Source organism: Coturnix japonica, chromosome 7 (assembly GCF_054131305.1).
Source record: "Coturnix japonica strain WE chromosome 7, WE-NBRP24, whole genome shotgun sequence".
Classification (NCBI taxonomy): Eukaryota; Metazoa; Chordata; class Aves; order Galliformes; family Phasianidae; genus Coturnix; species Coturnix japonica.
In genome coordinates, this window is record NC_140669.1 from 9,725,283 (window position 1) to 9,751,893 (window position 26,611).

Below are 26,611 nucleotides of genomic sequence, written 5' to 3' on the forward strand. Positions count from 1 at the left end.
GGCAAAGCTGGGGAGGCTGCCCTACATCCCTCAGCCCCTCCACAGCTTCAGCCAGGGAAGGATGGAAGAGTTCAGCCAAGTTTGTGCAGGAAAGGAGCTCTCACAGGGGTGGTGCTGGGTTTTCCCAGGCATTAGCATTTGCAGGCCACAACCAACAGTAGCCAAGAAACTGCTGGTGATGAAGGAACACCTCCACACAAAAGGAACATCGCTGTCAAAGGAAAACTGCTGGCTAGCAGGGGCTGTCCACTTCTGAGGGCTGAGGGGGCAGCAAGGAGAGAACAGTGCCTTTCCAAAAGATGAGGCTGTTTCACCCAGGGAACTTCCTACTCTGTGCTAATTAGCAAAGCAGACATGACTCTGTAGGAGAAAGCTGTTGGAAAGTGTAGTGTAGCCTCCTGGCAAGAGTCAGGATCTGGGTCTCTGCTCCAAACTGCTGGCAAGCATCACGGGCCATCAGGGGACCATGCGGGCAGAGGAGGGTGTGCAGAAGCAACAGAGGGATTAGGGAGTCAGCCCTGGGAACAGCGTGTTTCCAAGACCCCGAGGCAAACCTTTCAGTTCATAATTGGGTAAAATTCAGTTGATCCTCTCCATAATTTTTTTTTTGCTGGCAGGATTTGATTGAATTTGGGTAAACACACAAACTGATGGGAGGGAGGGAGCAAGCTGAGTTTCAAAGAGAAGGAAACAAGGCTCTCCCCTTCCGCCTGAGCCAGCTGTTCCGGTTTGTGCCTTTCGTCAGCAAGTGACTTTCATACTGGCTGTAAGGCTGCACTGCAATTAGCCAGCAATCCCACTGAACTCCGCAGGAGTGGGCTGGACTGTTAGACATGCCAGAGCTTGAGAAACAAAGCGCATATTAAAAAAAAATAAAAAAAAAACCACCCTGAAATCTGCTAGAAAATAAATAAATAAATGCTCTGGTTTCACAGGGCATAAAGTGTTCTTGTTTCCTTAGTGCAGATTCTATATGTGGAAAGCAAAAAAAAAAAAAGAAAGAAAATAAATAAAATTACAGCTAATAAATTTTTAAGTGCAGAAAGGCTTCTTTTTCACATATAGAGGTGCCCAGTAGCACAGCTGAAGTTAAAGGACTGTCAACATTTTCATTAATAAACCCTCAATTTTCATGAGTTTATTACTCAGTCATAAAAGCCTGCTTCTCGGTTCAAGCTGGCACATGAGTCCTCAGCTCCTGACCCCCCTTTCCCACCTGAAGCTTGGGAAGTGCATACAGATGTGATTTAAATCTTTACTCCACCCTCATTTTGCTCTACCAGAACAAGATTTAAAAAGGCTCCTTCTTTGTGTCTCAGGCTGGAAAGATGGAGGCACAAGTCTTTATGAATATAGAGCAGAGTAACAGCATTGGAATTAGAACCTTTTTTTAACAATACAATGAAATTGGTTTGGCTGCAGGAATGTAGAATGAAATAGGAGGCAGATTTCCAGAGCACTGTTTTCCTATGAAGCAATTTGTCTTCACGTAGGAGTTGTGGAGGAGAAAGGGTGTAAGAGAATCAGTCTGACTTTTAGATGTCTACTGATCTAATAGCCCTTCTGCATGAGGATGCTTTGAGTTTTCTTTGCTGCTTGGAAGGGTTATTAATGCATGTCCCGTATTATCAGGTTTTAACTTGATCTGCTTTGTATTTGTCAAGGACTTAACCTAAAAGCTGGGCTGCCCTGTAACTCATAACGTAAAGGGTATCTGGGACATCTCCTACATGGTTGTAGAGTAGTTGTATGTCCAGAGTGTCCCCAAAATTCATATCCAGATGGTTTCATCTTTATAGGAAAGAATTAAACATCATGGGCAAAGATTTGCCAAACTAATGACTGCTAGTCATTAAACCACAATGAATGTCAAAGATGCCTGTGAACTGTAGATCACCTTCTACATGGAAGAGTGAAGAAGACATTCCCAGGGATAACCAAGGTTCTGTTATTGGCACGTTTCTGTTTATGGAAAAGATGTATTCAGGTTCCTTTAAGTGTCGGGAACCTGGGTGTTTGCTCTCACCATGGATTTATTCAGAAGCAAATTCCTCTGTAGGCATCTGGCCACACAGGATTATGGTTTGTAGGCATTTTCGAAATCTAACCAGGTTAGAGAAAACCCCATGTGGGAATGGGTTTTGGAGGAACAAGTGCCTTGTGCTGCTTTAAGTTTAAAGGTACGGGTAGGATTTCTTGGTTCTCCTTTGAACCATTTAGCTCTGCCAAGCTTACCCATTCCTTTCTGCTCTCTCTTTGGCAACTTGCTGCAGACACACACAAAGGTGGCTGTTCATGGCCTGGCAGGTGGAAGATTAATCCCAATAGAGGAAGAATTTATTGATGAAGTGACTTCAAAGGCAAAATATCATGGATGGGGAGGGGGAGAGTAAAGCAGGCAACACTTATGTGAAGGAAGAAGAGGGAGTCTGTGCCAGTTGGCATCAAACACTAGAAGAATAACCTTCGTCCTCAGGCTGACACCGGCAGCTCAGCTTGGTGAATTGGCATCTCCTCTTGCATTGCAGTTTCGGCCTCCCCCCAGCCCCTGGCTGATTTGCTTGCAGGGGCACAAAGGGCACCTGGCCCGTGTCCAATGCCTGCACCAGGTAGAGCAAAGGAGGCTTTGAAAGAAACAATGGGGGTATGTAACAAATCCCTCCTGGGAAAATTGAGCTCTTTATCCCTCCTTCCTGCTCAGTCTGTTGCAGTAGAGCTGACTAAATCCCTGATGGCCTTGAGGCCTCTGTGTAAAGGTTCTCTCCTCTCTCACAGGCTGTAGAAGCCAGTAGATTTTAATAATAATATTAATAATCATCATCATTATTATTATCTTGCTAGCAAGGGCTGGTGTCTTGTCAATGAGAGAGCTGCTGCAAGGTGTCTGCACAACTGAAAAGGGAAGCCTGTGGGAGTGAAACAGAAATTAGCTATGAGCCTTTGGAGTTTTTCTACCAAAGCGCTCTTATTCTTTTCCAAATCACATCCTATATCTTGGGTGTCCTGGACATAGATGAAGAAGACTAATGACATACATAGGCAGATATGCAATCCTGTAGAGGTTGCTGCATTCCATCCTGAAACATACTATCATAAGAATCATGCAGCTATCTTCATTGTGGGAAGCAGAAGCTCTTGTGCTGCAGAGCTGAATGCTTGTTGCACTCCAGAGCAGGAAGTGAAGCAAAATGTTGCATCAAGATCAAACTGTGTGGGAAATTGAAGGAGACAGAAGTTACCACATTAGCAAAGTAGCCAGAGCTTTGAAGCACATCTTTAGCCCTTGTGAAAAGTGTGCTTTAGTTTTTTGATATATTTTAGAGTGTGCTTTGCAAACACTAAGCTAATTCAGAAACCTCAACACTGATCTTCTCAGAAGTCTTTCATCCAAGAGTTCAGCAATCTCATTCTGGCTTAATCTACAAGATTGTTAAATATATGCAAGTCAAAATTGCATAGAGCTCGTGAGTAATGAAGTCTTTGTCTGAGGTACCTTAGTACATCACCTCACCTGGCTTTCTTTCCCTTCTTCCATTGAAAAAAAAAAAAAAGAAGTGACTGAATGGTTAAACAGTAGAATGCCAGACAACAGACCTGGAGATAAAACAGCCTCATAAATAATCTGTGAAGGTTTATTAAATTACCAGACCCAATATTTACTGCAGAGATGCAGTGAGGTCTCAGAAGTTCTGTCTCCAAGATGGCAAATTTCTCTGTGTTGGACTGAACCTAGGGAAAGATCAAGGAAAGTCAACATCTAAGATTCTGGATGAAATACTTTAAATAGAGTGGGTTCTACATCTCCCCCTACCAGCCTTTATAGAATTGTCTTAGTACTCTTTATCTATCTGCAAAGAGCAAGGTGTGTGAGGTAGGGAAAAACTGGATTCTGAGACCAAATGAGGCTGTTGTCTGATAAGACTGACTGTATTGGATCTGCCAGCTACAGGAGTTCCTGTGGCACCCTGCAGTCCCAGCCTCTGAAACACAGCATGTTGCTCCCCTGTGAGATATCACCACTGCTGCTCAGGTCCCTGATCCTTTGTGTTGCTTTTAGGGGCATGTTTTTTGGTATCATGAAGAAGGATATAGGGAGTGAACAGCTGGGATTGAGGGGGTGGGGGACTCCCAGCTTTAGTGGAATGCTGCTTGGAAACAACTTTGAGACGCAAAGCAGAAAATGCTCCTTCTGACTTCCTCTGTCTCCACAGATGTCAGCCAGGGAGTGCACCTCCCACTGCACTTCTGATGTGTTAGTAGCAGTTTTGAAGCAACTGTAGCTCAAAGGAAATTGCTGGACTCCTATAGCAACCCCTATAAACACACTGTCACAGGGGTGAGAACAACAGCCAAGTTACCAGCTTACTGCTGGGGAAGCAACAGCCAGCACCTCTTGTCCTGCTCCAGGAATGCCACAAAGTCCCCAGTGACTCCTGTTGCTTCCCTCAGTTCACATAGTTTCATCCATCCATGCATAGACTTCCAAGTCTAGCAGTAGCATGTGTTGGTGTTGGGAATGATCTTCGGATCACCTCTCTCTCCCCAGGCAGATGGAGTATATTTCTAGAGTAAAATGTGGGCTAGAGCCATGTCTTCAGATCTAATCTGCATTGTAATCTGGCCTTTCTAAGGCATAGAAACTCCCATCTGGCTCATTATAGGTATACGGAGGCCAGTATCAACTTTCCCTGAAATTCAACGGTTTTAGGGGCTGGAGCTTGGTTGTCACTTCTTGGAATAGTCCCCAGCAGGAAGGACAGCTGTTGTGGATGTCTTGTGAGTGATGGCTGCTCTTCAGAGACTGCAGGTCTGGGGAATAAAATGTGTTCCTGCTTACCATTACCAAGAAGAGAAAGTCATAGTTCCTATAGCATTATTTAGCACTCGTACATAGTAAGGCAGAGCTTTGCAGGGTATGGCAAGGATTTGATCCTGATTCCAGGGAAGTTGAGCAGATCTTCAGTTCCAAAAGAATCAGTGCATTATTGCCAGGAAAAGCAAAGGCAAATGTGTTTTCAGACAAATGAACGAAAAGATTCTTAAAATATTTGCATGCCATGGTTTACCTTATAAAACTTCAAAGGAAAAATGGTCTACAGAATGGCCTTGTGTGTGTCTTCAGCCACATGTAAACCACAGTTCAAGGACTATGGGAACCAAAAGGAGGGAAAAGATATGGAAAAATGCAGGGATATATCACAGATGTTTTAGTGGGAACTACTCTAAGTCCATCAGTAAAATGTGTTGTTTTTGAAACTTTCTTTGCAGTTATCATACATCACTCTTCTGTTCTCAGTACCCCATACTCTCACAGCCTGTCGTCTGCCTTCCATATATATTTTGCCTTTCGCTCTGCCCAACTTTCTACAAACTCAAATGGCAACTTGAAGAGAAAGATTTTGACCTGAGGTTGTCCACTCCTAAGAAGCCCTCTCCCTTTGTCCTCAATGCGTACTTTAAAGGTGCCTTTCTAAAGGCGCTCTCTTCAGCAGAGCAAGAAACAAAACAAAACAAACCTCTAGTGTTTTGTAAGAGATGTGACAGTTTTAAAGAAACTGAGTAAATAGTTTACCCACAAGGACAAACAATATTTTTGTTTCTCTAAATGAGCTGTCTTGGGCATGTAGAATTACTGAAAAACCACAGGAATCTCATGTCTGAACTGGGGATCCCTGGAGACTGGACTCCCAAAGCACAATGCTTTCAGTCCATGTCTCCCTGGAAGCTGATTTAGAGTAATATGTTAAGTCCTGGGCTTACAACTCCTGATATACAAGCTGAAGTGATACACTAATAACACTAAGTTATCTCCTTCTACTTGCTAGACAGAGATTTTAGATATGTAACTACATGGTATGTTTTAGTGCTCAGAAGTAGAGGGAGCTATACCTTCACATGTGGAGATTTCAAAGAAGAGATTTATCCAGCACTTCTTAGGAGTAAAGCATTGTAGATTTTACCATTTGAAAGATTGACTAGAGGACACCTTGTGAGGCCTGCTAGGTATATCGCCATTAAGTATGAGGTAGAATTGAAAGCTTGCCCTCACAGTATCCTGTCATCACTGGGCTCACGATGATGTTCCTCTTCTTTGGGACTCTGATAGGAGCTCTGGTACCAGGATCAACAAAGTTGCTGTTGAAAAACTTATGCTGTTCAAAATGATTGTCGCCAAGTTATGCCATCTGAACAACTTCTGGGCCACCGGTTTGTAACCAGGGCCACAGGAAAGCCATGAAGTCTTCCCCATCTTTCCTGTGTGTTGCCTTTCCTCTCTTTACTGTTCAATTTGTAAACAGGGCCATAGGAAAGCCATGAAATCTTCCCTATCTTTCCTGTGTGTTGCCTTTCCTCTCTTTACTGTTCAATTGACATTAAGTTCATAGATGCAGTGGGATCTGAGAGAGTTTTTCCAGTTCTTTTTGTCTTAGCTTCCTTGTCTAGCTCAGATGAAATTGGTGAGGTTTTGCTGTACACAGGCATTCACTCAGATCTCAGAAGAGGGATGGTATGCTAAGGGCAAACTAACTTTAATGGGGTCCCAGAATGATATGGCTTCCATTGTTAATGCTAATGAATTTAGAGCCTGCTCATGTGGTTCTGCACAGAGATTCGCTGTGTAACACAGACACACTATAAATGTTACCTCTGGAAGTTCCCATTTATTTTCATGAATTTTGGCACCAAATTGACCAAAACAAGAGTGAGAGACTCTATTGCAAGAATAAATGGATGATGGAAGGAAGGGAAGATTTCAGTAGGAGGGTTCACTGTCTTCCCTGAGGGGAAATTGGCTTTATCCTCACCTTCAGTACCATGAGAAAAATGTCCTTTGGTCATCTGGCATCTGCTTCAGGGTCCTAGGGAACACTATGTTAATTATAAAATAATACATTTTCTTCTCAGAAATAGGAAGAGGAGGAACATTTTTATATATTTTGAAGTCAAATATGTTAGTAATAAAGAAGCAGAGTGACATCCCAAGTGAATGTCATCTTCAGCACTTCTTTTTACTAGACCTTTAGTTTTTAAGTACTGTGTTTTATTGCTTATTTGTGGAATGGCTGCAACATCCTTGTTCTGTGATTCCCTTGCCTTCACATTCAAATTCCTGATGTGCATTCAACCTGAGTTCCAGGTTAGCATGATGTTTCTGCATACAAATATATATTTACTGAATGTCTTTTAAAAGTATTTGTGTGGGATGTAAGATAACATTGAAATTCCTTCTGCTGATGATTTATAAAGCTATTTTCCCCCTGTCTAGACGCTTTCAATATTTGCAATTAGCTGATGGAAAAATAAATGGTGAAGTATTCTTTCCAAACCTCCATTGGAGAGGGGAAAAATGTCTCCATCATGCAAAGTAAATGCTCTTCTGTCAAGTTAGCCAGGAAGAAGCTGCTAAGAGGCAGAAGACAGGGAGGATGAGTCCGGTTAGTGCTGTATTCAGGTGTAGAACTTGGATAAGGAAGAGGAACAGAGTTTTTTATAGCTCCAGGGAAAATAAGGAGAAAACAAGCCATTACACCAGAGACGTTTTTCTTGGGCTGATTGCAAAATTAGCTGGAGCTGAAGTTAATTGATTGTGTAGGCAGATGAAACAAAGTTGAGATGACTATAAATAGTAACAGTCTTGCTTTCTGTGCAGCTGTAAATTTGATCTGGAGAGATGTCTTAGAATCACTGTGCACATTTTCAGACCATGGAAGGAGAGTAAAATGAAATTAAATAAAACAAAGCATGGTCAAATAAAATAAACACATACAGAGTCCAGCACTGAGAAATTGGCAGGGTCAGCCCTTCCAAGGCGGATGACAGCTGGAATTTGATCTCCCAGATGTTGTGGCTTGATGCATTTTACCTGTCTCGCCCCCTCAACCACAACCTGGGAGAGGCAGAATTCAGCTATTTCTTTCTTTTGTCTTTCCAGGATTTTATGTCAGAATGGTGTTCCTGCTTCATCAGTAAGGAAGAGGGGGAAGTGGGGCACCAGGGCTAGGCCTGTTTGTCTGGATACTGATGGTTAGCGCTGCTAGAGAGAGAATGCCACATCCCATCAGACACTGGAAATGAAAAAGACATTAAATGTAGTATGGAAACTGAATACATGTGGGTAGACCCTTGCCTCTCTTTTTCATTATTCCTTTAAGGGTAGTGAGTTAGCTGTTTCTTGTTTTTCTTTTGTTGTTGTTAGGTTTTTTTTGTGTTCAGCAGGGTTAAGGTTCACATTTAAATTCTGCTGTACTAACTGTGATGAGCAATATAGCATGACAGGAAACGGTTATCATAGAACAGTATAATCATTAAGGTTGGAAAGACCATTATGATCATCCAGTCCAACCATCAACCCATACCTGTGATCACTCTAGACCATGCCACTCAGTTATGGTTGAAAACCCCAAAGAGAAATGGCTGTCGAAGTTCAAGTCAACTCCACATGTGGCAGGTGCAGGTTTAGTACCTGCACCTGTGATGTGAGGACAGCAGACGTAGATACACACATCATGGGGAGCTGTTACAGACATAACTGCAGCCATGTGGGGTTGCTCTTGGCCATTTGTCTGTCCATTTGGAGGAGAGGGGTCACCCTGAAAGTAACAGCTGACAACACCATTCTCACAGTTTAAGACAAAAAAGGGATTATGGAGTAATTTGAAGTAATAACTACATGTTTAGAATTCAGTTAGAAGTAAAAATGAGATATTTGGACTTTTATTGCTACCTTTTGAGTTGTACCTGTGAGCTGCACTCTTCTCTGTTGTATTAGGAGCTGTATTTAGTAAGAGAGACTTCCCACTTTGGAGAGTTATGGTTTACAAATAGAACTCAGACTCCTCGGGTAAGAGGAGAAAAGAAAAACACAAAGTTTACTGAGCCTTTTCAGCAGGCTGCTGGCTGATCTGGAAGCCAACTGCTTCCCACATCTATCCCAAGAAAATGACTGGATGACTGTTGTACAAGTAGAGAGGGTGATGAGCATTTGAATGGTCAGCTGGGTGCAGAGGATGAGCAGAAACTTCTCCAGCTCGGGTAACTCTTTTGGTTGGCCACACTTCTGCTGGGTGATGACTAGGCAGTTCAGGTGCCAACAAAGGCTGTGCAGAAGGAAAGGACAAGCTGGAGCAGTACAGCAGGGCGCTCCATGCTCCCATGTCTGTTAGCCACAGTTGACTCATCTGATGTGCATGAGAGTCAGGGGAGAAGTCTTCTGTGTCTTGACTGTGCCACTGAGATCAAGAGTTTCCAGGCCAGCCCACCAAGGATCTTCTGTAGCTCTCTTTTGCTAAATATAGAGAATTAATATGAATTTTAAGTTCTTCACCTTGAAGCCCTGGAGGCTGAGCCTCTTAGCTTGCTCTCAGAATAAGCCCATGATATTGTGATGTGAAAAATGATTCCTCTCTATGATCCTCTAAAGTGAGTCAGAAATCTGGGACTTCTCCAAGGCAGGAGAAGCACCTGGATGATCTTAAAATGGGTGTCAAATAGGCAAAGTTATTCTCTTGGGTTCATCCATGTGTTTGGGTTTGACCCAGCCTGCTGGGCAAATTCAGCTCAGTACATGTTGCTGGGCTGCTGTATCAACAGCACCAGCTGTGGTGAGTAAACCAAGCCAGTGGTTTGACTGCTAAAACACCTAGGGGAAAACCCTCGGATTGCATTTCTCGTGTCCTTTGTTTGCTGATAAGAAAATGACAATCCAAGAACCTAGTACTAACCCCTTTCCCCCCCAAAGAAATAATGCATGCACTCTCCGCCCGACCTGTCACCTCCCTTCTGGCAAATGAAAGGTTCTGTGTTTATCTTATTTTTTACTGGGTTTCAAAAGACAATGCTCTGCTCTCATGGGGGATTCTTTTATCAGCTTTGGGGCCAGAACCCTATAAGGAGTTAACCGAGAGGTCACTTTCTAGTCATTTCACTACTCAGTCAGGAGAGTCACCTTGGATCTTCCATGTTTAATCAAGACATTTTTACAGCTTCTCTCCTAAAGGGAGAAGTGCACTTTGATTGAAGATAAAATCCATCAAATGTTGCAATTCATTTATCCTGGCGTCGTGGAGTCTCTGTCCGTTTGAGGAAAAGACTCTGTGCATGTGTATGACTGCATGATGGAGAGGTGGACTCTTTGGGGGGTGGGGAAGGAGGACTGTTGGGCCTGTTCTTCCAGTCCAGTTTTAACGTCTTTGTTCTGCTGAACCCCAACCAACTGCTCTGAGAAGACAAATGAGGCAAATAGCTTCTGTTGAATATACCCTGCCCAGGTCTGTAAATCATCAGGTTTTATCTCTGGTTTCACTGGCTTCTATGAATGTAGCTTCCATCTGGGAGACTCTCACCCCTTTGATAGAACAATATCATTTTGGAGGACATGGCAATCAATGATATAAACCCACATTTACTTTCCTATATCTGTTAGTCCACTTTGTGTTCTTGCCCTGATCCTGGTCACAGAGGTGAGTAGAAAACCTGAAGTTTTCCATGAAGTCAGTGTCTAGGTACAGACTTTTGAGAAATACAGTCCCACTTCCCTTCCCTTTGCCTCAGCAGCAAGAAGTACTCCTACAAATTTTGAGACAGTTTAGTTTCTGTCATAACCCAGATGGTTCCAACTCCATGATGGGTTAACACACATATGTCTGAATGGGAATCAGGTGTGCTTAAAACTCAGGGCCCCTACTAGGATAAGAGGAGAGTTGCAAAATCCCTGAAGTACCTGTATTGACACATTTCAACCAGCTGTGTAGCAAGCAGTGAGGAAATGCTTGTTTCGTGTCTCCTACCCACTCACACCTCTTTCATGTTTTGCCCAGTTGGACATCTGACATGTTTTCTGCTACACACCCAATGCTGAGCTTTCATTTCAGGAGACCCATTCTGATTCTATCGGAGCTGACTTCTGCCCTTATAAATGCATGAAACTCAAGACCTGTCTTGAGGCAGAGCCAGACACTCAGAACGTTGCTCAGTGATGGGTGAACCTCAAAGGTTTGAAGCATCTGCTCTTTTGTGCTCCCAGGGATTCAAATGCTGATGCCCACAGTTGGTCTCTGAGTAAGGCAGATGGTATTGTCCTGAGTGTCTGGCTTCGTTGATTCCATCACTTAGGATTCTTCTGCAGTTCATCTTACATTTGTTTCCCACTGGAACCATGCAAGAAGAGACTTGCTACTGGCATTATGTTAATGGCAACTGAATGTATGCACCTGGTCCATCTTATTGTACTAAACAGGCATCCCAGATGAAATCGCACAGTGACCTAAAATAATCAACTGGTGAAAGGTCCTGCAGAAAGAAGCAGCAGGAGTATGCTGTTTGGAACAATAGAAGGGAGGTTACTACTCCAAGACCTAAAGAGAATGAGAAATGAGTCTGGGAGGATACAAGGAGGATACCAGTATGCTGAGGCATTGGGAGGGTTTAGCTATGCACTTCACAGTGATTCAGTAGAACATATGTATCTCAGTTCCTTGGCCTAAGTTTCCCAAAACAATGTAATTTTGGTTGTGTGCTTTGTGTTGTTTTTCTTGGTGTTTTTGTTTTTTGGTTGGTTGGTTTTGTTTTTTAATTCTAACTAATACTGACAGAATTAGCTAATCTTCAAATCATAGTTACTATAGATCTTCAGCTGTGCCAGTTCTAGTCTGGTATTTCAGAAGTGATGTATATAAAGATTACTGTACATGTAAAGATCTCCTATGTTATCCCTCCTGTAGATAAAAATAAGTGTTAAGTAAGAATTCAGTTTTGTTCATCTCCCACCCTAATGCCTCATCCTTGTTAAGAGCAAAATTTTGGGAACTCCTGTATTTGAATGTGTAAATAACAAAGAAGCCACCAGAGATGTCAGTGGGATTGAACTGGAAAGGGAGGGTCAGCGGTCTTAGTTCAAGGCAGACACAGCCTTGAGAGGAAAATACACAGGAGTGTGGAAGCTGCAAGGCAAGCCAGTAGACTGGGTGGGGTGAAGGGCAGCTGGGAAAGGGGTGATGAAGTAAAAATGGAAAAAGTTTCTGGGTGGATCAAAGTCCAAGCAAGGATTTGTAAGAGAGGGATAAAAGAAATGTGGAGGGTGAATACCATGAACAGTAACAGGATTCAGCCATATTCTGAAGATTTTGGAGTGGAAGAAGAAACATTTTTCCCAATATAAATTTTTCTTTCCTGCTCCTTCAGCTCTGTGCTTTTTGAGAGCTCTACCTTTGTCCCTGTGCCAGAACTTCCAACTTCACCTCATTTTGCAGCCTTTTCCATGTTTGTGATTCTATCCTTCCAGCTTCTTACCTTGCTGCATGCTCCCATCCATGCCAGGATGGCTTAGCACAGGCTTCTCAGTCGACTCTAGTCAGGTTCCCTCCCTCTCATTCATCACTTGATTGCTCAGATCTGTCTGGTTGAGGGCCAAGTACCCTGAAATCCAAGGGCTCCTTTTCATGTTCTGTTCTAATTCTTGAGAGACCAGACGATGCTGTGTTCTTAGTCCTGGAACATACTGGTGAGAGAAGTGGAGAGGAATTTCTGCCATGTCTAATTCTCTATCCTAACCTCACGGTCCATTTGGTATTGAACAGTTGCAGGTAGAATGATAGAGCTAAAGAAAGCAAATAAATTAATTTATCGAGGAAGTTTAGAAAATCTTGGGTACACTTCACCATGTCTAGTAAATTCAAGTCTGTTACTTCAAAAAGCAGTGAATGAATTCTGCTAGTTCTTTTGGAATGAGTTATCTCCCATCACCAGCTCTTGTCCGCAGCGGGCTTGGAAGGTGCAAGCTGGCGAGTTGAAGTGAAAGAAATTAATATAGACATTTTTACTACCCTTATTAAAGGGAGAAGCAAGCTTTGATACAACACAATATCCACTAGATGATGCAATTAATTTATTTTGGCTGGCCAGTGTCTTTGCCTGGGTCTGTGTGTTATTAGAGGGTGGTGCAATGGTTGTTCTTCCCACTGCTTGCATGCCCCAGGGTCAGGTTCTGCTCCACCAATAACATGACTCATCTATGCATAAAACAATTCCTCAAGTGATACCAAAGTGACCGCAACATCAGTCAGCTTCCAATCATCTGAATCCAGTAATGACGGCTACTTCCCCAGAATCCTCTTCAGAGTAGCTCACACACTTGTTCCTAACCACAGATTGAAAGTCAGCAGGGAATATGCTAGTTTTCACAAAATATAATGTGAGAAAGGCCCTGGGCTGGAAATAATTTACATTTTTGCCCTTATTAATATGTATCTCGTCACTGATGAACTAAGTTGGGTGTCCTTGTAGAAGGACACACTTGGCCTATTGTGGGTGCACAATAGGAAGGGATGGCATGGTGAAGGTAAGCAACCCACCCAACTTTTGACTACTCAGTGTAATCGAGTCCCTCTGTGCTTAATGCAGAAGAACTGACATCAAAATGACAGTCCGCTTCCTAAGCTGCCCTTTAGAGGAACTCTTGTCCATTAGCTGTAAAAGGAGCCAAGGTTAGCAACTGGATAAACAGATGCCAAACACTGACATGAAGATTTTGGCTCTCCGGTCCTCCATTCTTGATTCTCTAGCTTTTCTTAAACATGTGTCTTTGAGTTCAGATGTGATAGAGCAAGTTATTTATGAAAGATGGATAGGTTAAGACAAATTTCTTGACAGTTGTTTAAAAAACATTCCTTTATTATTTATTTATTTATTTTCTGTAGGTTGGGAAACAGATACTCTGCTAATCAGAATAATAGATCAAATTGAAAGAGCAGCTTTAGGATTTTTCTCTAACTTGACATGATTTTACAGTGACAGATTTGGTTTCTGCCTGTCCTACATGGCAAGAACAGTGGGAACCATTTAGGCAAATGAATATGTTATGACAGTAACTTCTTTAGGGTGGGGAAACAGTTTGGAAGGAAACATTAACTATTTAAAAATATTGTAATTTTAAAATATTCTGCATTTGTTAATATTTGTTCAGAATCAGGTACAGATCTGACAAACTTGCAATGCTCATGCAAATCTGCATTCCAAAATCTCTGGTCATTTATAGGGTCTTGAATGTTCTGCATTTAGGAGCAGTTCAGCTTAACAAGTAATAACCATCCATTTATTCCACAAGGAATCAAACTGAGAACCTACCAAAACCATTGCATTTTTGTCCAACAGCAGAAGGCATCTCTTGCTAGTTAGGTGTACATGAATCCCTTCACAGTGGCAGGATATAATACTTTAGTATACTTTACTCTGGAAATCAGGGCTGAGTTCACAGCACGGAGTGTTTTTGTGTTCTCCCTGGACTGGTGCCAGAGGAGAAATAAAGAAAAAAAGAAAAAAGTGATCTCCTGCCCCAATTCTCCTTGTAATAAATATGTGTGAGAGTAACTATGATCTATGATATGTATCCTGGTTGTTAGACATTATGAACATGTCATCAGTCTGGCTAAGTTACCTGCTCTGTCCTTTATAACTCACCTCCAGCAAAATGACTGTTGCATCAAGGAAGGAACCTGCCTGAAACTACCCACACCTTCAGCTGTGCCTTAATCTCATTGTTAAGACTGTTTACCTCATAAAATAAAAGATCAGCCACAAGTGAAATAAAACTACAGGCTTTCAAATAGCATCTTGCACAGTCAGTTCACACTGACCTAGCAGCATTACGGTGCCAAGCAAGGGCTGGTTTGCTGCCCAGCAGCTATGGGAACATCGAGTACTGAAGTATGACATTACTGCTGATATTGTTATTTCTACTGCCCTAGTACACTGCATATGCTAAGTGATCTACTAACAACGTGTAAGGTGTGGGGAGGGGGCAAAACAGCTGAGGAGAGTTCATCACAACTAATAAGCAGCTGAGGGCCTCTGCCTTTCTACCTGATAGAGGTAAAATAGTGGGTACTTAAAAGCAGATGGGATGAGTTTGGGTAGTAAGGAAGTTCAAAGCAGAGTGGAGAGCACGTACTCTGGAGGACTATTGAATTTTAAGTGCAGGTATATTAACATTTTGTTAAAATGGTAAATAGAGTTGGGGAAAAATCCATATATATTAAGAAAAACAAAACAAAAACAACAATAAAACCATTGGCCTGAGACAGAATGTTTTGTTTGTGAATTGGCCCCAAACATTTTGAGTCAGATGAGTTCGATAATAAATTAAATTACTTTCCAGTAACAGTGCAAGGTTACAGTTCAGGACATTTTCTCAGTAGATGGGACACTCTTTGTTATCCTGTAATGCAGTGCAGATGTTTCTCTTGTTGCCTTGTGCAAAGACGATTGTCTATATGGATTTCAGTCTTTAAGCATGAAACAACTCACACAATCCAGGCATGGAGACTGCAAAGAGTAAACTTCCAAACTACATATCCCAGAAGGCCATGACACAAGGGGAAAGCATAATTTGAACACTGAAGTGACTTTAAACAGAGCATTTTGGGGTCATTTTAACGCACCACAGGAAAACATTTTCATTTCAGGAATGTTGAAATGTTTTGTTTTGTTTGAAAATGTCAGGCAAAATGCTTTGACGCTGCCAGAAAAAAAAAAAGAAAAAAAAAAGAAGAAGAAAAAAGTTTGCTTGTTTTGTTATGTTTTCTTTTTTTTTTTCCCCCAAAATTTCCACCCAGAGAAAGAAAGACTTGACATTTCAGCTCTTTGTTCCAATGTGGGATGAAGACAAACACTGAAATGTCAGGATTTACTGCAGAATGAAAATTCTGAGTTTCATCCAGGTTTTTTTTTGCTACGATGTCTTGAACCCAGCATTTACATTTTGCTTTGAAGTATGGATTGATTTTCAGGGAATGGGAATGTGTTCCAGTCCCTGTGATGTTCTAGGCCATTTCAAGATTAAAACCAACAGGTAGTTTCTGAAAATCAACTGGAAGAGGTTGACAGCAGCACACAGTAAATTAGTTCTTGACTGTTGACTTTTCACTGCTTTCACAAGCAGGCAAACTCCCTTTGGTCTGCATATGATTTTAGCCTGATTAATGCAAATCAGGAGCAATTGGAACCCCTTGTCTTGAAGTAATTGGAAATTTGCCCGAGAAAGGTTTGATGGAAAAAAAAGAAAAAATCAACCTTGGACTGCTTGGCTCAATGCAAACTTTGGAGATATCTCAGCAAGTATGGTAAATGTGGTCACATGCCCTATTGGCTGTGAGTAATTAAGCAGCATAAATCTGGATTACCGTCACGATTCACTCTGTACAAACATCCTTAGAGGGATTTTGTTCTGCAGGCATCGAACAATAGATCGGTGGGAATGAGCTACAAGAGGATTACATGTGGATATTGCTTTATGGGGAGTGGGCACAATGACAATAGGATTTATGGTTTTGCTGGCTTCATGGATTTCTTAAACAGACACCCTTTATATGGCTAAGCACAGGCTTCAAACTAAAACGATCAAAAAACACGGTAGGGCTGAACATTCTTTTCAGTTAACTCTGGATAATCCAAACTTTCCAGTGGCAAGTTTGTCTCTATTTTAGGAACTTTCTCACACACGAGGATCCAGAGGTAATGGTGTGTCTCAGCCCTTAAAGTCAGGCTGCACTCGGGTGCCGAAAGCTCAGGGCTGGTAACCACAGTTGTTCCTTTTTAGACAGCCCAGAACTCTAGCTCCACCAGGCCTAAAGTAAACATTTCTTTTGTTTAGGGCTACAGTAAATGTATAACGTACAAGGAATTCTTCTGTTTCCTTGGAACATCCAGTCATCATCAGTAGGAAGGTGATATATTCACATCATATAAATAATCTTGTTTTACCTCCATATTTAACAGTTATTTGTATCAGCAGGTTCATGACCCAGAGACCTGAAAAGATGTTGACATAGAAAACCAGCTCTCACCTCCTTTTCTAAATTCATTTTCTTACTGTCATAACTGGTTTGACAAGATCTAAATGACCTAATATAGGAATTTCTAATATGTTCTGTCAGAAACAGTCATACGGGTGCAGACATTGCAAGGCAATTCTGAAAGATGGTCTAAGGTATTTTCAAAATCTCAGATGGGTATTTTTTTAAGAACCCTTGAACAGCAAAGTCCCAGAAGAGGTAATTTTGAGCACAGAGGGAACACGCAGTGCTTTGAGTATTTTTTTAGAGGGTGTTTTTCACAGAAGATAGACAAGGTATGAGTGCTAAAATCATGTCAAGGCTGCTAGAATTACACCCTTATTATTTATTTCACAATATCTCTGAGATGAAGTGGGTTGAATGTTGCACATTCACAATAAGGAAGAAAAACATTTTTTTTCCTTGAAAAGATTCTTGTCTTCCTGTAATGCACAAATTTTTTGAAACCAGAAGCTGGATTCCTAAAATAACAGATGATTGATCTCTGCTAGGCATGGAAATAAGCCAGCATTCCTCCACCTCCACAGTACTATGCTTTGCCCACAGCAGATACCAGTGGGTGTCGTTGAGCTGGGATTGATATTTCACTCTGGCTTCAGGTGCTTGTGTTAAGAAAGAAATTAGTGGAGTCTTCTAGCTAGAAGAGTGGGAGCTCACTTGTGCTCAAGAAGCAAGCTGAAGGCAAGTAGGATTAGCTGAAAAAGAGGAACCTGCCTTTCAGTTCTCTCTGAGTTCATGGGAATACTGACTCTTTAGAGATGGTCCCTTGACTACACCAATTTAAATGTCTGGGGAATGGACCACTGTTTCACAAATACCTTTATATTTCCCAGGATTAGCTTGACAAGCAAATTCACTGGTTGGAAGCCATCTGAAAATTCTAATTACTTTGCTACTAAGTGACTGATTTGACAAAGGTACAAAACCATGACTTTTTTCAGCCTCTAAGTCCTTGAATAGAGAAACTAGATATGGTACCTCTTCTGCTTTGGGTCCCATCCACACCCTGCACCCTGGACTGCCTCACAGATGCCTCTGGCTTGCCTGCAGACTGCATCCATGGGCATGCTAAGTCCTGTTCTATCCAGCTGGCAGATTTGACTGTGTGGAGTTCTACCTTCTTGAAAGGATGCTCTCCAGCTATGCAAGAGGCCGTGGTCAAAGGTTTAGCATGTGGGCAGGAGGCAAGCACAGTCTTGAGGACACCATTAGCAGATGTTAAAGATGTTTCCAGAAAATCAAACAGAAAACTGGAAGGACACCATCTCTGAAGTCATTGAGTTAAGGTCCAGGCTAGAAGATAAGTTCCTGAAACACAGCTGAGCTAGTGCCTTGTGTATGAAGCAACTGTGTCATTTATCCAAGACGTCAATTCTTTTCCTAACAGCCAATTTCACATCTCTCCTTCCATTTTGAAACATAAATGATATCCAGAGATTCAAGATTGCTTTTAAGGATTTGTTTGTCTAATTCAATTCTCTGGATCACTTCTCCTAAGTGGTGACTAACCTAACTGAAGGATTTTGCTGTTCACTCATCTGGACATCCTCTAGTATTCATCCCTTGAGTTTGGCACAACATTATCAAACATTCATCAGAACACTTTGCATCTCCTAATGAGCTTTGCAGCTCAAGTGTCAGATTAAACATCAAGTTGTAGATGTCTTCACAACAAATCTGTTGTTGTGACGACTGAAGATCTACAGCATCAAGAGGGCTGGATTCAAAGCTGATGTTGGAGGCTGGCGAAGAGCAACCAACCCACTTTCCACTCAAAAAGTGAACACCAGCCAATCTGACGTCAATAGAGCTAACAAGCTGAAGGGGAAAGAAAACAACAAAAGGAAGAAAAAATCCATGCAGTTCCCACTGCTTTTTCTTCAGCTAGAACGACTGAACATTCCCAGCTTCCTCACAAGGGAAATGACTTTATGTGCTAATGTTGGAGGAGAGATTTGGAGACTGCCTCAGTTAACGGAGTCATGTAAGGTAGCATGGAAAAAAAAAAAAGAAAACAGTGATGGTAGTGATAATAAAACATACCTGGAAAATAAAAGCAGAGGAGTTAAAGGTGTTAGCAGCTGAAATGTAAAATAACTCAACAGAAAAGGATTTCAAAAGGAAACCATTTTCCCTTTTTTGCCTTAAGTCAGCCACTAGGCTGTTCTGATGAAGCAGAGAGGAGCAGTAGAGATGGTAGTGTACCAGGACTCAGCTGGTGAAGATTCTGTTCCTTACTTTAACCCTAAAATGCTGAGTAACTCCAGGTAAGCTTCTCCTGTTTCCTGGACCTCCCCTTTCCTCCTACTTTTTGCCTTACTTCTCTGCTGCAACCATGACCTTTGGAGCAACGAAGGAGACAGTGTTCCTTGGTTCAGAACATCCTGGGAGCAGCTCATTTCAGCACAAGTTCTCTGAGCAGCCAGGAGGTTTGCTGGTGAGAATGCTCCTGCCTCCTTGGCCACATCAGCATCTTGCCAGGAAGCAGCTGAGCTCTTGGCAAGTCTTCATGATCCAGACATCCCCAGTGACACCAGGAAACTGCTGTGTAGTGAAAGATTTCCCTGAATGGCAGGGATTCCCCAAGTTTTCCTGGAATCCAATACAGTAGCACTGGAATTCCCAGGAATCAGGGCAGCTGGCTGATTGTTCTTTCTTTACTTTTGGTTTTGTTTTTCTCTTCAGAAACTGTCAAACAAAGGACTTTCAATTTTTTCTGTCTCTCTCCCCTCCGAACACAAATAATGAAAAATAAACAGTAGTCTCCAGTGCATGGGAAATTATCTTGGTCCTTTTCCTGCAAAATTAGAAATTAAAACTGATTTTTGAAATGTTGGAATTTCTCTGAAAGTCATTCCTGCTCAGGGGATGGGATAAGATCCTTATGTCCCTCCTTAGCCCTCCATGCGTAAATGTAAGAACAGCAGTGTTGAGATCGAACCACCTGTCCAGTTTTGCTGGCATCCCTGACCAGTAGATGCCAAGGGACATCAAAACCCATATAAATATGCAACAGAGCTTCCTCCAAGCATCCTTCCTGCCTTCAGTCTTCTGTGGCTGTCATTGAGTCAGAGGTGGTGCTTCAGAAAAAATTGTTTTATCTCCCATGTCACTCCAGTCATGCTTTGAACCCAAGCTATGACAGTGAGAACAGTTAGCTATGCTGCTAGTGAAGAAATATCTATTTTCATTAGTACTGAATAATGCGGTTTCTTTGGCATTGACTTTGAAGACTGAGTGCAGGATTCCAGACTCCATTTATCGCCTATGGAGATAGATAGCACCCTCAGGGGGTAATTCATCTCATCTTGGTCGACATGTCTCAGACACAGGTAAAAGGCCCTTGGAAGGCGCTTGTTTCTCTCCCTTACTTATAAAGGGAATCTAGGGTGACTAGCTCAGCTTTTGATAACTTAATTTCAGACATTCTAGCTGAAGTGATGTGAATCTGCTTTCCCGTACGAGTATCAGGCACTAAGGACAGAAAATTGTGCTAGAAGCAGGTGTCTTAGATCCCACTTAACATTTAAGTCACTACAACTTACCTTCAACGTAGGGAGGGATACAGAGACTTTTTGTCTTCATCTTTCTTAGCCACCACTAATCCTACGTCTCTCAGGTCAGTAAGGATTACACCATGCATCTTACCATGTTAGGACTGGGTTGATTGTACAGCACAGAGATATCTGCACAGGACTGACATGCCCAGCAAGAGTTGATGTGCAGATATCCACCCTTTGAATATTAACTTGACTGAAACAGATTGAGCCATACAGGCAATATAATACATTGCTTTCTTCCCTCTCTCCTGCTTTTCCCTAGCTAAGTATTACATTCTCTTAGGAGTCTGCTTTTGCAAATCCAAGCAGTTACTTACACAGGAGGTCAGCTCTGAGCATTCGGTAAATATAACATGGCTGAGCAGTATTAAAAAGGTTTAATGAAAGATTCATGACACAGAATACCTATTTTTCTACATTAAAATTCTGTTTATTCTGGCAGATGGGGTTTTTACAACACAGCTCTCTCCATCTGGGATTTAGGTCTTCCAGAGCCAGAAACAAGAGGATTGTGCGCCAGGGCTCCAAAATAAAGTGGAGGCTTTATCTTAGAATGCTCTCCTTCCCTTTCTCTCCAGCAGCTGCCTGAATTACCTCTGTACTACTTTAGAAAAACTCAGTCCTTGAGATGGCCCTCAGATGCCCTTTTTCAGACCATTCTCCCATCTCCATTGCTAATGAAGCCTTCAGCTCATAAGCAGGCAGCCCTTAATTTGATTTTGCCCCCTGTGGGATTCGTGTCTTTGATATAATTCTGTTAACGTCAAAGGAGTTTGCAGCAAGGACTCATCTGGGACCTTGTGTACAGCTGTTTTGTTCCAGGCTAGAGGAACTTGCATTCCTCTACCACACCCAAATTTATCCTGGATTATCAATATTCTGATAAGCACCTCTACTGTTTTTACACTGGTTAGGGAACTTCTCCACTTCTTATTTTCTTCCTCTATTTTCCCTGGGCCACTTTACCTCCACTTTGAGTTTTTTGCTTTTCAAGCCATGACATTCCTGGCAATTCCTAGATCTCTGGATTCCTGCCTCATCCTCCCATTTTTTGCTAACATACAACTCTGTCTGGAGCCGGATTTAATTAGACCACAAGAAAAATGAACCACAACGAAGTTACATCAAGGGTGTGACTCCAATCCACAAGAGCCAGGAAACACAGAAGACTTTAAAAAAGAAAAAGAAAAAGAAAAAAAGAAAGAAAAAGGAGAAAAAGGAGAAAAACGAAGAGCAATCTTTGTCCTAGCCTTGTGGTATTCTAGCTCTAATACAGCTATAATAGTCATGCATATTAGATACAACAGGGAATTGTTGAGAAAAAGCTTTGAAGGGGCAAGAAGGGTTCGCAGAGGATCTGCCAAAATGCTTTGGCCCTGTATCTTTATTGCATGTGGGTTTGACACTTTGCCAAGCTTTATGACACTTACATCAAGGTTGTTCCCTGCAGTGATGCACCATCAAAGCTAAATCACCTACCCATAATGGAATTCACAATGATTTCACCGTGTCTTGGTTGGGAACATGTTATCATTAACTTCCCATTTTTATTACCCCAAATGCCTTTCCAGCTCACAGCATACTGTGCTTCAGGAACTGCACTGCCGTAATTGTACATCATTGTGTAAATTCAGCAATGAATACAATAGAGACTTGGTCTATCCCAAGGCCTCCAGGCACTGATGTAATTGAAATACTAAAGCATAATCATAAGGAAGAAAATGGCATGTAGGTCTTTCAAGCAGAGTATGGAAATGGGTATGGGTGACTGATGCTGATGCAATTCCCTCTTACCAAATGAAGGGAAAGGGTTTAGGAATGGACCAGTCCTGCATAGTATTAGCATTTATGTTCGCTGCAATATGATCCTTCTCTGGTTGGAAAGATCTATCCCAGCTATTGTAACAAGTTGGAGTTTGAGGCTATGTCTTCTGAAGTTTGTTTTTTTCTTCCCTTGGTTACTTATTAAAAATACTTTATTTTACCAGAAAGGAAGAAAACAGAGGAGACAGTACCGTCTGATAACTTAAATGCTGGGTAACACTTTGGCAGGGCAGGGTAGGGCTCTGTTTCTAAATCTATTTCTCACCTCTTTGTGCCTCAGCTTCCCCCTTCATGAATAAAGGCTGGATGGAAATGTTTAGAAGCCCAGCACTCTGTGGTGAGTTCTGAGTTTAAAAGGATGGAGCTGGTTTAGAATAGCAAATACTCAAGAGTTCAGTTAGAAATTGTGCGGTGCTAAATGTGGAGGGCTAGTTAACTTTCTATTGAATTTTAATGGAGCTTTTTGTTTTGGTTCTCAGATGAAATTTGATTTCTGTGCCTGTTAATTATTCCACTGAGAATTAAAACACGCGGTCATTGATCATGTCTCATTACATGTAGGGCACAGTCTTTCTCACACCTGGGAAAGCACTGTGAACGCAAACCTCAGGCTCACAGTTTTATAGGACAAGTAGTTCTGTAACTGGAAGGACGTTTTGGTGGGAGGTTTAGTGCTGTGATTGGGTAAGCTCAGAACTGGAGGTAGACATTTATCTCTGTAATGAACTCTTCAGTGGATTTTCCTGGTTAATTGCATCCCAGGTGAGTTAAATGGCAAGCTGATTAAGGGCAGAGGGGAATGAGGAGGTGAGGCAGGTGAGCCTAAGCTACTGGGGCATCTATAAAGGAAGGCAGTTAGAAGGCTTCCATGCTTTCTTTTTCAGCAGGGCTCATCTGGCAGCTGAGTGGAGTTAGCAGGAGATGAGAGAGGTTTGTTAGTGTTGTATACCACCTACTTTTAGACATAGCTCAGTGGGGAACTTTCTTTGTTGGGTATGGGAGGGATTTGGCTTCTGTTAGTCCTCTCTTCTCAGATAGAGCCAAGCTCTTCAAAGAAATTTAGTCTCTACATTATCTACCTTTCGGCATTTCTGCATGACTCATCAGTGTACTTAGTTGAATAGGGAACAGTTATCAAGTCAACCACAAGATTTTGCAAACCATTTCAGCATCGTTGTAGGTATCTCATTCAAACACACCTACTGTTTCTGCAGGTATATGAGAAGAAAATGCTGGAAACTGGTAAGGGGTCTCAGATTCACTGCTGTCCTGAGCCTCCCCTCATATTCTGGACTCCAGAGTCCAGAAAAAGAGGGCAATATGAAGAGAACCTCCTTGAGAGGGAAACAGGCAAGGATATAGAGTGATTTTGAAGAGAAAGCTCAAACTTGAGCTTATTGCCCTGATGTAGCCTGATGGCTCCTTGTACAAGTGGTCCAAGCAGAGCTGCTTGTTATATAGCTCTGCACTAATAGAGCTGAGCAGAGCTCTGGCAAAGGGTGAAGAGGAGACACAGTAAAGTGCTTCCTATATTCTAGCAAACAGATGACAAAATAAATCTGTATTTGAGAGCTGAATCTCAAATGCTTCAGTAGAAACATTTGGGAGGGGCTTTGTAAAGGGAGTATGCTGGTTTTCCTTCCTAGTTGTACTTATTTGTGGTGGCCTTAAAATACCTTTAGTAAGCACAGGATACGAGTATACAGTCTGAGCGTTTTTTTGCTGTTGATAACGTTGTTCCTTTACTGAGCTGCTGTCCTTCTCCACTTCCTTCTCTCCTCAGAGATGGAACCACACAAGTAAGCGTATGTATGATTTGCAGGCTTGCATACAGGCCAGATCTTCTCATGGTTGAGTTGCCAGCCAGCCACTCAGCCCATTGCAAAAAAATATGCTTTTTTCTTGTGAAACTTTCCAAGCTGGGTGGCAAGCTCCATGTGCTCTTCTGCTTCTGGCACACACTCTGCATTCAACAGAACTCTGGGTAATTCCAGCAGTGCCTTGGTTTATGGGACAGAGGCTCCAGTTGAACACATCACACTGAGGTGCTCTCCATCTATAGGTAGTCCCTCAGTTTGTGGGCTGGAGAGTAAAGAGACAAGAAGGAAAGGGGAAGCAAGACAGTTCCTTGGAATTACGAGTGTAGCCTTGCTTTGAGTTGGAGGTGGCTTGAGTTGGAGATGTATCAACAGCTGTATCCTAGGAGGCCAGCACAGCTGGGGATTCCTGGCAGCATCCAATGGATCTGCACTCTTTCTTTTGAGATGAGGGTGTTTCCTCTTTCCTCCATTTATTCCCTTTGTAACTAAGTGTCACCTATACTTACAGTCCTTTTCTGGGATGATTTGCAGCTGTAGCCTTTCCATCCGCAGGGCCAGGGATTGTTTTACGGCAGGATTCACCAGAGGGTGCTATTATACATAGCCTTCTTCATGTTTCTTGGCTTAGAAGAATGGATCTTTTTAAGGGGACGCTGAAATATTGCCAGTTTTAAGATGCCAACCCTTTTCTGAGTGGGAAGCTGCACCAAGAAAAAAGAAAGGGAAAAAAAAAAAAGAGAAAAGGCAAATTTTTCCTCTTCTTCCTCCCTATTTGCTTGGCTTGTTTGGTTGTTTGTTCAGTTGGTGGGGATCTTTTGCTAGAATTGTCCAACAGGAACCTAATCTTGTTGCAGTTTCCCACCTCACACCCAAATTCTTAATGTTTTGGGAAGGGTTCACTGCCTGTCTCTGTTCTGAGACTGATATAAATAGCAAAGTTGTTTTTGCACTCCTACCTGCGTGCGGTGGGTTGGATTCCTCCTGTGGTAGAAAACATTTGCATTTACTATGGCTACATAGAAGAAGGATGCTGTAGTTTCCCATCACTACCAACACAAAGACCTCTACAGCTTTGCTTGCACTGAGAGGACCAGCTCTTAGAGACAGGCTACAAGAGCTGTCCTTGCTGCAGCATGGGGACAAGTGGCAATTATGGACTTAGCCCAAAGCAGGACACACCTATAGTGTTGCCTTTCTCATGGAGAGGATGAAGATGGCAAGGATGAGGCTGAGGGGCTGTTATGCATCTTCTGCAGGTGGTGCAGTTGCAGACAGCCAATTTGACAAGCACAGGGAGAAGCGTGTTGCAAGCAACTCTCAGGCTTCCAACAGAGACCTGTTTGTTTTTCCTGTTTAATTTGGGAACCATGCATCCAAGCACACTTGGTATGTCTCCATGTGTAAGCCTATACTGCAGCCTATTGATTTTCTTCACCCTTGGCAAGAGTATCACAGTGGATTTTGGCTTTGCCTGTAATCTCTTGAGCGGATGAGTCTAGAAATTCAAATGAGAGCATAACTTGCTGACTGTCTGCACTGCCCACATGATGGCTGCTCTGCTCCTTTGGCTCTGGTCTGGAGCAAGTTAGCTGTCTGTTCAGGCAAGGAAACTTGGGTACAGGTCAGGCATCTGTGCACTGGGTCTACAAAATCTGGTTCCAGGGACTTGGCTCTGTAGGCCAGATCCGGAACATGAGCACATCTCCCAGAGGCTGTATAGGTACAGGCTCTGTTATTTTTGATAGATATCTGGTTTTAATCTGGAAGCAAGCCCTTGAATGCGGACACCTGGCTCCTTGACAGTACTGTGTGTTGCCTAGCAATGTGAGGAGAAGATACTGGATCCATTTCTTCCCCTATCTGTGCCAGAACCAACCAGCGGAAAGATAATTTTATGATGAGGAATTAACATCTTATTTGTGGAACGGCCTTCTTATCACCATATGGCTTTAGTTGGAACAGTGGTCACCCATGCAGTAGAAGGTTTGGAGCTTCAGTCTATGCCTTTTGCAGAGTTACCTTTTGGTAATATGATTTTGTTTGTAATGTGGTTGCCTCCAAGCTTTTTGAGTTGGAAGTACCCTGTCAGTCCTCCTAGATTTTCTTGCCCTGAATAAAACTAACAGTAACAATTGAAAATGCAGGCAAATTTGCATGAGGATGAGAAATCTTCTCCAAGGCAGCAAATACAAAGGCACCTGGAAATTCCATTCCACTATTAATATGCTAATTCAACAGATTTTTCCAAATTGCATCATAGCTTAAGAGTCCACTGAAATCAGTGCCCTGTGCTGTCAGCAATGGAAGGCAAGCAGTAATCCTAACAATGGTGGGATGTTTGTCAGTTTGTGATTTATTTCTTAGGAGAACAATGATTAAAATAAATTCAAGAATCAATAATAATAACCCCAACCTATGGATTCATTTTTAGATTCTTCTGTTCATGAAAGTGATGGTCTTATCGAGTAAATGTGCTATATGGTCTGTTCCTCTCTACTTTGAAATGTCACCAAAGAGGAGTCTTGAGTTAACCCTTTCTTTACTGGAAAGTTTAAAGTGT

General features: G+C 42.2%; 1 protein-coding gene across 32 annotated transcripts in view; it reads left to right on the forward strand.

The window, feature by feature from the left end:
• Positions 1-26,611, forward strand: part of LOC116653662 (uncharacterized) — a 424,046-nt gene that overhangs the window by 208,738 nt on the left and 188,697 nt on the right. The gene's annotated exons all lie outside the window — the stretch shown is intronic.